Source organism: Meles meles, chromosome 15 (genome assembly GCF_922984935.1).
Source record: "Meles meles chromosome 15, mMelMel3.1 paternal haplotype, whole genome shotgun sequence".
In the NCBI taxonomy this organism is placed as follows: Eukaryota; Metazoa; Chordata; class Mammalia; order Carnivora; family Mustelidae; genus Meles; species Meles meles.
In genome coordinates this window covers 62,108,582-62,119,949 of record NC_060080.1, presented here as the reverse complement: position 1 = coordinate 62,119,949, position 11,368 = coordinate 62,108,582, and the positions used below count along the sequence as shown (strand labels likewise).

Here is an 11,368-nt window from a genome sequence, read left to right as displayed (position 1 = left end):
CAAAGGAAACAGTTAACAAAACCAAAAGACAACTGACAGAATGGGAGAAGATATTTGCAAACGACATATCAGATAAAGGGCTAGTATCCAAAATCTACAAAGAGCTTAGCAAACTCAACACCCAAAGAACAAATAATCCAATCAAGAAATGGGCAGAAGACATGAACAGACATTTCGGCAAAGAAGACAGACAGATGGCCAACAGACACATGAAAAAATGCTCCACATCACTCAGTATCAGGGAAATACAAATCACAACCACAATGAGATACCACCCTCCTACCAGTCAGAATGGCTAAAATTAACAAGTCAGGAAATGATAGATGCTGGCGAGGATGTGGAGAAAGGGGAACCCTCCTACACTGTTGGTGGGAATGCAAGCTGATGCAACCACTCTGGAAAACAGCATGGAGGTTCCTGAAAAAGCTGAAAATAGAGCTACCCTATGACCCAGAAATTGCACTATGGGGTATATACCCTAAAGATACAAACGTGGTGCTCCAAAGGGGCACGTGCACCTGAATGTTTATAGCAGCAATGTCTGCAATAGCCAAACTATGGAAAGAACCTAGATGTCCATGAACAGATGAATGGATAAAGAAGATGTGGTATATATATATACAATGGAATACTATGCAGCCATCAAAAGAAATGAAATCTTGCCATTTGCAATGACGTGGATGGAACTAGAGGATATTATGCTTAGCGAAATAAGTCAATCAGAGAAAGACAACTGTCATATGATCTCCCTGATATGAGGAAGTGGAGATGCAACGTAGGGGTTTTGGGGGGTAGGAAAAAAAAATTAAAGAAGATGGGATCGGGAGGGAGACAAAGCATAAAAGACTCAATCTCACAAAATTTACTTATTCCCTCTGGGCTTTATTTTTCCAATTTGTAATATGTGGATAATAATGGCATTACCTCATACAGTTATCACTAAATGTTTGCTGTTGATACCTTCAATAGCAGTGATTAGTGTGGGAGCAGAAAAGAACGGTTGGATTTATTCAATTGGACTTCTGGCCAGGGAAAGTGTTGGGGGAAAAAACATAAGTGAATAAAGATAGTAAGGTGGAAAAGTAATAGTGGGACATGTAGGCTGGATAAGAAGAAAGGTGACAAGCCTGAACTATATGGGCAAGGTGCCCTGGGCATCTTGATTAGAGTGAAGAACAAACATGTGAGGGGGGTCCTGAGTGAGCTAGTGAGACAATTAGTAGGGTACATGTGAGGTCTGATGTGAAGTCCCAGGTGTGAGCGGAAGGAAGGGGTTAGGGTAATGGACTGGTCATCGACATGGCTGCTAATGCCACACAGAGCAGTACCAGGGATGGTACTGGATGGAAATGAGAACCTAAAGTCTCTATATAGGTGACAGTGGAGAAGCAAGATTGCAAAAACAGGAGAGGTGATGCTTTGAGAGTGGTTCTGGCAGCAGAGTGAATGCCAGTTCTGTATGTGGTACTGGGGACTTGGAGGATGAGACCCTGCGTTAGAGGCAAATACAGGGTAAACACTTTCAGGAGAGCAAGCTTTCAGGTCAAGGGGGCGAAGGGGCTTCATGAGGGTAGTGGGGAGCACATTTACTGTGGAACAGAGCAAAGTCTAATGCCTGGGAGGGAAGAGTGGGCCAGTGGGTCAAAGGAGAGAAAACACAGGACTTTTCATCTTGACCAAGGATGAGAAAGTGTGAGGCATGCTGGGACTGGCCATCTGCAAGGTTCCAAATAATATTCTAGACAATGAGGCCCAGAACAGGGCCCAAGATAGTGTCAGTTTCTTCATGATTCAGGAAAGAAGGAGGCCAAGGAAGGACAGTTACAGATAAATTGACAAGAGGACTTTTTTACTTAAAATTTACTTTTTTCAAGTTTTAATTTAAGTTCCAATTGGTTAACATGGAGTATAATATTAATTTCAACTGTAGAATTTAGTGATTACTTATATTCAACACCTAGTGCTCATCATAAGCGCCCTCCTTAATACCCATCACCCAGCTTTGCGCAGTGGCAGTATCGTAGCCAATGAGGTTTATCCGAGGCGCGATTATTGCTAATTGATTATTGCTAATTGAATACCCATCACCCACTTAACTCTTCCCCTTGCCCATGTCCCCCCAGTAACCTTCAATTTGTTCTCTAAGTTAAGGGTCTGTTTTCTGGTTTGCCTCTCTTTTTTCTTCTCCCTACATTTATCTGTTTTTTTCCTTAAATTCCACATATGGGTGAAATCATATGGTATTTGTCTTTCTCTGACTGACTTATTTCATTTAGCATAAGAGTCTCTACCTCCATCCACATCATTGCAAATTGCAAGGTTTCATTCTTTTTTATGGCTGAGTAATGTTCTGTTGATTTATGCCACATCTTTTTTTTAAATTTTTAAATTTTTTAATAAACATATAATGTATTTTTACAAGTTTTAAAGGTTGGCGGATATCCCTGGCTAGAACAGAGCCCTACTCTGGAGAGAAGGCAAGCAAACAACCCTGAGGTGGGGGGCAGATGGTGTAGAAACAGCAATCGGAAGAACAGTTGGGGCACGTAGAAGGGAGATTATCCACTCTTCTTGGAGTCCATTCCTGAGAGGCAGAGTTCAGGGAGATGCCTATCCAGGGGCGAAGGAGAGGGTGGGTGCCATTTTCCTCCCTCTCCCCTCAGCATAAATGCAGAGCCTCCTGCGGGAAGTAGTGCAGTACCGACACCGGTGCCTAACTTGCTTACACCAAGTCCCACACCCCTACGCTCTGGGGCCACTGCTTGCATCCGTCCCAGCATGGCAGGACCCCACCCCCAGAAGACCAGCACAGGTGCCCACCACAGCCTGTCCCTAAAGCCTGGAGTTTTCAAAGCCAGCAGGTTTTGCTGTGATAGAGCCCAGAGAACTACACCGATCCTGAAGAGAATGCAGGCAAACAACCCCGAGGCAAAGAGTGTGGAAACAGCCATCTGAGAAACTTCTGGGATGCACAGGGGGTGATTGTTCACTTTTCTTGGAATTCTTCCCCGAGAGGCATCATACACAGAGATGGCTCTCAGGGACAAAACAGCTGGCTGGTACCATTTCCCTCCGTGACCCCTCTGCAAAGACACAGAGCCACCTGTGGTAAACAGTAAGGGCTGACACTAGCTGCCAGCCTGCTTATGCCAGGGCCCACATGCCTATGTTCTGCTGCTACTGCCCTTCTCGGTCAAGTTTGCCTCATTCCCAGTGTTGTGGTCCCACCACAAGAAGACCAGCAGAAACTGCTGCCCGCACCATGTCTCCCAACCAGAGAGTTCTGCAGGGCCTTGGTTCTGAGAGAAAGAGTTCAGTTCTCATTTAACAAGCAGACCAGAGCACACAGTAAAAGCTCACCACATTCTGTCCAAGAATCAAATGCTGTCCACTGGAGGCAAGGAGAGCCTCTGCAGGTGACAGCACTGAGGGATAGAGCAGCCAAAACACAACAGCAGACCACATGCAGCGTGCACCAGACACACTCCCTGCATGCCAGCACTGAACACTATATGACCTCTTCTTCAAAAGCCATGACTCTCAGGAGCAGGAAACATAACAGACTCTTCTAACACACAAAAGAGGATGATATCGCAGTGAAAAATAAGAAAAATTCATGGCCAGAGATCTAAGTGAAACAAATATATGTAACATGCCTGATGGAGAATTTAAAGCAACAATCATAAGGATACTAGATGGGCTTGAGAAAAGAATGGAAGACTTCAGGGAGGTCCTTAACACAAACATAAAAGAGTTAAAAACGAATGAGTTGAAAATGAAAAATACAGTAACTGAGATTTGAAACCAACTAGATGTAATGACTACAAGCATAAAAGAAGCAGAGGAATGAATAAGTGGTATAGAAAACAAAATAATGGAAAATAATGAAGCTGAACAAAAGAGACAATTGTGGAATATGAGAATAGACTTGGGCAACTCAGTATCTCCATCAAACCTAACGGCGCTTGTATCATAGGAGTCCCAGAAGAAAAGAGAGAAAGGGGGGCAGAGGGTTATTTAAGGAAATTGTAGATTATATTCCCTAATCTGGGGAAGGAAACAGACATGAAGAGACAAGAGGCATGATGACTACCATCAAAATCAACAAAAGCAGGCCAACACCAACACCTACTGTAACAACATTTGCAAAATAGAGTGATGAAGAAATAATTCTAAAAGCAGCAAGACAGAAGAAGTCCCTAACTTACAAGGAAGACCCATAAGGCTAATTGCAGATTTCTCAACAGGAACTTGGCAAGCCAGAAGACAGGGGCAGGATATATTCAACATGCAGAATGGGGAAAATCTGCAGCCAAGAATACTCTATCTAGCAAGGCTATCATTCAGAATGGAAGGACAGATAAAGAGTTTCCCCAGACACACAAAAACTGAAGGAGTTTGTGACCACTAAACCAGCCCTACAAAAAAATATTAAAGGGGATTCTTTGAGTAGAAAGGAAACACCAAACGCAACACAGACAAGAAAGGAACAGTGAAAATCTCCACAAACAACAACAAAACAAGTAATAAAATGGCACTAAATACATATCCATCAATAATTACCCTAAATGCAAATAGACTAACAATCTAATCAAGACATAGGGGGTCAAGAGGATTTAAAAAACCAAGACCCATCTATATGCTGCCTACAGAAGACTCATTTTAGAACTAAAGACACTTGCAGATTGAAGGGAAAGGGTGGAGAAACATTTATCCTGCAAAAGGACATTAAAGGAAAGCCAGAGTAGCAATACTTACATCAGACAAACTAGATTTTAAAGCAAGGAAAGTAACAAGAGATGAAGGGGACTATCTAACAAGAAGATCTAACAATTGTAAATATTTATGCCCCAACTTGGGAGCACCCAAATATATAAAACAATTAATAACAAACATAAAGGAACTCATTGATGATAATACAATAATAGCAGGAGACTTGAACACTCCACTCGTAGCAAGGGACCTATCATCTAAGCAGAAGATCAACAGGAAACAAGGCCTTTGAGTGACACATCGAACCAAATGGACTTAACAGATATGTTCAGAACATTCCATCCTAAAGCAGCAGAATACACATTCTTCTCAAGCGCACATGGGATATTCTCCAGAATAGATCACATACCCGGTCACGAATCAGGCCTCAACAAGTACAAACAGATTGAGATCATACCACGCATATTTTCTGACCACAAAGCTGTGATAAGTGACGTCAACCACAAGAAAAAAAGAAGTGGAAAGAACACAAATACATGGAGGTTAAACAACATGTTACTAAAGAATGAACAGGTCAACCAGAAAATCAGAACGGACATGGAAACAATGAAAATGAAAACATGACTGTTCAAAACCTCTGGGATGCAGCAAAAGCAGTCACAAGAGGAAAGTATGTAGCAATGCAGGCCTACCTCAAGAAGCAAGAAAAATCTCAAGTAAACAACTTAACCTTACACCTAAAGGAGCTAGAAAAAGAACAACATATAAAGCCTAATGCCAGCAGAAGAGAAACAATAAAGATGAGAGCAGAAGTAAATGATATAGAAACAAACAAACAAACAAAAACAGTAGAACAGATCACTGAAACCGGGGTTTGGTTCCTCGACAGAATTAATGAAATTAAAAGCCCCCTAGTGAGACTTATCAAAGAGAAAAGAGAAAGGACCCAAATAAATAATGTCACAAATGAAAGAGGAGACATAACCAACACTGCAGAAATACAAACAATTAGAATATTATAAAAAACTATATGCCAACAAATTGGACAACCTGGAAGAAATGCATCAGTTCCTAGAAACATATAAACTACCAAAACAGAAACAGGAAAAAATAGAAAGCTTGAACAGACTCATAACCAGCAAAGAAATGGAATCAATAATCAAAAATCTCCCAAGAAACAAATGCCGGGGTCCAGGTGGCTTCACAGTAAAATTCTACCAAACATTTAAAGAAGAGTTAATACTGGGGCTCCTGGGTGGCTCAGTGGGTTAAGCCTCTGCCTTCTGCTCAGGTCATGATCTCAGGGTCCTGGGATCAAGCCCTGCATTGGGCTCTCTGCTCAGCAGGGAGCCTGCTTCCTCCTCTCTCTCTGCCTGCTTCTCTGCCTACTTGTGATCTATCTGTCAAAAAAATAAATAAAATCTTTAAAAAAAAAGAGTTAATACTGACTCTTCTCAAACTACTCGAAAAAAATAAAAATGGAAAGAGAACTTCCAAACCCATTCTATGCCCCAGCATTACCCTGATTCTAAAACCACACACAGTCTCTACTAAAAAAGAGAACTGCAGGCCAATATCCCTGATGAACATGGATGCAAAAATTTTCAAGAAAACCCTAGCAAATCGACTCCAGCAGTACATTAAAAGATTCATGCACCACAATTGAGTGGGATTGATTCCTGGGCTGCAAGGCTGGTTCAATATTTGCAAATCAACCAACGTGAAATACTACATTGATAAAAGAAAGGATAAGAACCATATGATCCTCTCCATAGATGCAGAAATAATATTTGACAAACTTTAACATCCATTCTTGATAAAAACCCTCAACAAAGTAGAATTAGAGGGAACATACCTCAACATCAGAAAGGCTGTATACAAAAAAGTCATGGCTAATACCATCTTCAATGGGGAAAAACAGAGAGCTTTTCTTCTACAGTAAGAAACAAGACAGGGATGTCCATTCTCACCATTACTATTTAACATAGTACTGAAAGTCCTAGCCTCAGCAATCAGACAACAAAAAGAAATAAAAGGCATCCAAATCAGCAAGGAGAAGTTAAGCTTTCACTCTTTGCAGATGACATGATACTCTACATAGGAAACACAAAGACTCCACCAAAGAGTTCTAGAACTGATACATGAGTTCTGCAAAGTCACAGGATACAAAATCAACACACAGAAATCTGTTGCATTTCTATACACCAATAATGAAGCAGCAGAAAGAGAAATCAAGGAATTGAGCCCATTGACAATTGCAACAAAACAATAAGATACCTAGAGATAAACCTAACCAAAGACGTAAAAGATCTGTGCTCTGAAAACTATAAAACACTGATGAAAGAAATTGAAGATGATACAAAGACATGGAAAAACCATGCTCATGGACTAGAAGAACAAACATCATTAAAATATCTCTACTACCCAAAGCAATCTACACATTTAATGCTACCCTTATCCAAATACCACCAGCATTTTTCACAGAGCTAGAATGAGCAGGCCTACAATTTGTATGGACCCACAAAAGATCCCAAATAGCCAAAGTGACCTTCAAAAGACAAGCAAAGCCAGAGGCATCACAATTCTTGGGCTCTAAGTTATATTACAAAGCTGTAGTGATCAAGATTGTATGGTAGTGCACAAAAACAGACACATAGATCAGTGGAACTGAACAGAAAACCCAGAAATGAACCCACAAGTCTATGGTCAAGTAATCTTCAACATAGCGGGAAAGAATATCCAGTGGAAAAAAGACAGTCTCTCCAGCAAATGGTGTTGGGAAAACTGGACAGCTCCATGCAGAAGAATGAAACCGGACCACTTTCTTACAACACACACACACACACACACACACACACACTCACAAATTCAAAATGGATGAACGACCTAAATGTGAGACAGGAGACCTTCAAAATCCTAGAGGAGAGCACGGGCAACAACCTCTCTGACCTCTGCTGCTGCAATTTCTTACTAGATGTGTCCCGAGGCAAGAGAAACAAAAGCAAAACTGTGCAATTGGGACTTCATCAAGACAAAAAGCTTTTTGCACAGTGAAGGAAACAATTAACAAAATTAAAAGACCACCTTCAGAATGGGAGAAGATATTTGCAAATGACATATCTGATAAAGGGCTAGTATCCAAAATCTATGAAGAATTTTAAAAACTCAACACCCACAAAACAAATAATCCAGTTTCAAAATGGGCAGGAGACACTTTTCCAAACAAGGCATACAGATGGCTAACAGACACGTAAAAAGATGCTCCACTGGAATTTAAATAAAATTTTTAAAAAAGAAGATATAAAGACTAAAAATGTCTGTACTCTCAAATTTAATTCTATTTTTTCATAATATATTTTATATTTTTTAAGTTTTCATTTGACATACAGTTAGTTAACATATAGTGTAATTTGAGTTTCAGGAGCATGATATAGTGATTCACACTTGCGTATGACACCCGGTGCTCATCACGACAAGGGCCCTCCTTAATCCCCACCACCGATTTCCCCCATCCCCCCCCCACCTCCCCTCTAGGAACCATCAGTTTGCTCTCTATAGTTAAGAGTCTGTTTCGTGGTTCTCTCTCTCTTCCCCTTCGTTCATTTGCTTTGTTTCTTAAATTCCACATGTGAGTGAAATCATACAGCATTTGTCTTTCTCCGACTTACTTATTCCGCTTCGCATTATACATTCTGCCTCCATCCATATCATCGCAAATGGCAAGATTTCATTCTTTTTATGACCAAGTGATAGTCCACTGTGTATGTATGCCCCATCTCTATCCATTCATCAGTAGATGGATACTTGGTCTGTTTCTATAATGTGGCTATTGTATAAATGACTGTAGATATTGTATATATGACTGTAGATATTGGGGTGCAGGTACCCCTTTGAATTAGTATTTTTTTCCTTTGAGGACCCCTTTATACTCTTAAAAATTACTGAGAATTTCAAAGCGCTTTTGTTTATGGAAGCTTTATTTATTTATTTAAAATAACGGTAATAATCCCACTGTATGTCAACATAAGTCACATTTCTATGAAAAATCATTTTTTGTAATTAGTGAGAATGGCACAGTGTTACATTTTGGTAAATCTGTTGAACGTCTGGCTTAATAGAACACAGCTGGATTCTCACAGCAGCTTCGGCATCCAGTCTGTTGTGACAGGTTTTGTCAGCTGGTGATAAAAGTGACAGTCCGTCCTCTCACATGAGAAAGAGAAAAGCAGCCCGCGGAGCCCCGCCAGGCCTCGGCATTACTGGTGACTGGCCTGGCACTCACAGCTGGCCTCGCCGGGCTCCTGCTGAGCTTAAACAATGTCTCGGAACATGCACAGCCCACGGGACCGCTCTATGACCATCATGGGCCAACACTAAGAAATGACTGTGAACTTGTCCAAGCCCAAGAGGTGACCACACACACTGTGTTCTGGTTCCTTTGCCCATTATAGCCCTAGCATCACTCTAGCCTGCCCTTCCGTGTTCATTTCCTGTGGCACCACAGACACGATGGCATACTCAACAGAAATTATTCTCTCACAGTTCTGGAGACAGAAGTGAGAAATCAAGTTATCAGCAGGGCCACACTCCCTCTGAAGGCTCGAGGGGAGAAGTCTTCTTTGTGTCTGCCAGCTCCTGGTGACTCCAAGAGTTTCTTGGCCTGTGGTCATGTCAGCCCAGTGTCTGCCTCTGTCTTCCCATGACCTTCTCCTCCGTGTCTGTCTCAGATCTCCCTCTGCCTCTCTCTATAAGGATACTTGTCATGGAGTGGGGACTCCATCTCATCCAGTCTGATCTCATTTGGAGATCTCTAACTTAATTACATCTGCAAAGACTTTTTTTTTTTAAATAAGCTAATGTTAGCAGGTTCTCGGGTAAGGATGTGGACATATCTTTTGAGGGGTCACCATTCAACTCCCTATACTGTCCCTAAGATTTATTAAGAATTATTCCTACTGGGGCGCCTGGGTGGCTCAGTGGGTTAAAGCCTCTGCCTTTGGCTCAGGTCATGATCCCAAGGTCCTAGGATTGAGCCCCACACGGGGCTCTCTGCTCAGCAGGGAGCCTGCTTCCTCCTCTCTCTCTCCTGCCTCTCTGCCTACTTGTAATCTCTGTCTGTCAAACAAAATAAATAAAATCTTTAAGAAAAAAAAAAAAAGAATTATTCCTACTTCCAGGGGTGCCTGGGTGGCTCAGTCAGTTGAGCATTTGACTTTGGTTTCAGCTCAGGTCATGAGATTGAGCCCTGCATGGGGCTCTGTGTTCAGTAGGGATTCTGCCTGAGATTATCCCTCTCCCTCTCCTTTTGACCCTGTGTACTCCCCCTTGCTCCCTTTGCACTCTCTCTCGCTCTCTCTCTCTCCCTCTCTAAAATAAACAGATCTTTTTCTTACAATTTTATTTATTTATTTGACACACAGAGAGAAAGCACAAGCAAGGCGAGTGGCAGAGGGAAATGGAGAAGCAGACTTTGCTTAGCAGGGAGCCCAAAGCTGGGCTCAATACGAGGACCCTGGGATCATGACCTGAGCCTAAGGCAGACACTCAACCCACTGAGTAGCCCCGCTGCCCTAAAATAAATAAATCTTAAAAAAGAAAAAAAAAAAGAATTATTCCCACTTTCTGACAGCATCCAATCTAGAATAAAGCTCTGCTTGTTTACTGGCTTTCTTTCTTTCTTAAATTCAATTTAGTTAATATATACTATATTATTGGTTGTAAGGGTAGAATTTCGTGATTCATCAGTTGCATACGACGCCCAGTGCTCATTATATCAAGTGCCCTTCTTAATGCCTGTCACCCTGTTACCCCATCTTCCCACTGACCTCCCCTCAGCAACCCTCTGTTTCCTAGAGTTAAGAGTCTCTTATGGTTTGCCTTCTTCTCTGTTTTCATCTTCTTTTATTTTCCTCTGCTTTCTTAAACCCTCCCCCAGAATCACCTAAGGCAAATCCAAGTCCCATGTCTTTTCTAACACCATCTTATCAAAATGCCAGACAGTTCTGTAGGTTGTATGTTGTTCTTCCCGGCAATGAATAATAAACCCAACTTGTTCAATTACAGCTCTGTTCTTGGTGGTGTTTGGCTGGGAGGCATTGACACACAGATATGCAGTTAGAAAAGGGAAGTGTGTTTTAATAGCCTTTTCAAATCATGGTGGGTGTTCTTTTCTGATACTATACCAAAATGCAACAAGTGATAATTTCTTAGAGATTGGTCAAATGTGGAAATCTGAAACCATCTCAGTTAGTTTTGCGTACTCCATTACATTAAAATCCATCTGTCTTTTTTGTGCTTTGAGTCAGTCTTTGCTCATGCATAATTTGGAACATCATTTATTAATCATTTGGAAAATAATGGTTCACTGAGTTATACAGCTCTTCCAAATGTTAACAGATTTTATTTCAAAATGTATTTTTAATTTAATTTAATTTTTTAAGAGTTTATTTATCTGAGAGAGAGCGCCAAAGAAAGCATGAGCAGGGGGAGGGAGGGGCAGAGGGAAAAGGAGAAGCAGGCTCCCCGCTGAGCAGGGAGTGCAGCATGGGGCTTGATCCCAGGACCCTGAGATCATGACCTGAGTGGAAGGCTGAGCAGACTAGGTCACCCAGGCATCCCTACAATATATATATATTTTAAATGACACTTAATATCA

The 11,368-nt window shown here is 41.4% G+C and overlaps 1 pseudogene; it reads left to right on the top strand.

The window, feature by feature from the left end:
- The first annotated feature begins 1,998 nt into the window (after positions 1-1,998).
- Positions 1,999-2,083, top strand: LOC123926227 (annotated as a pseudogene).
- Positions 2,084-11,368: the final 9,285 nt, after the last annotated feature.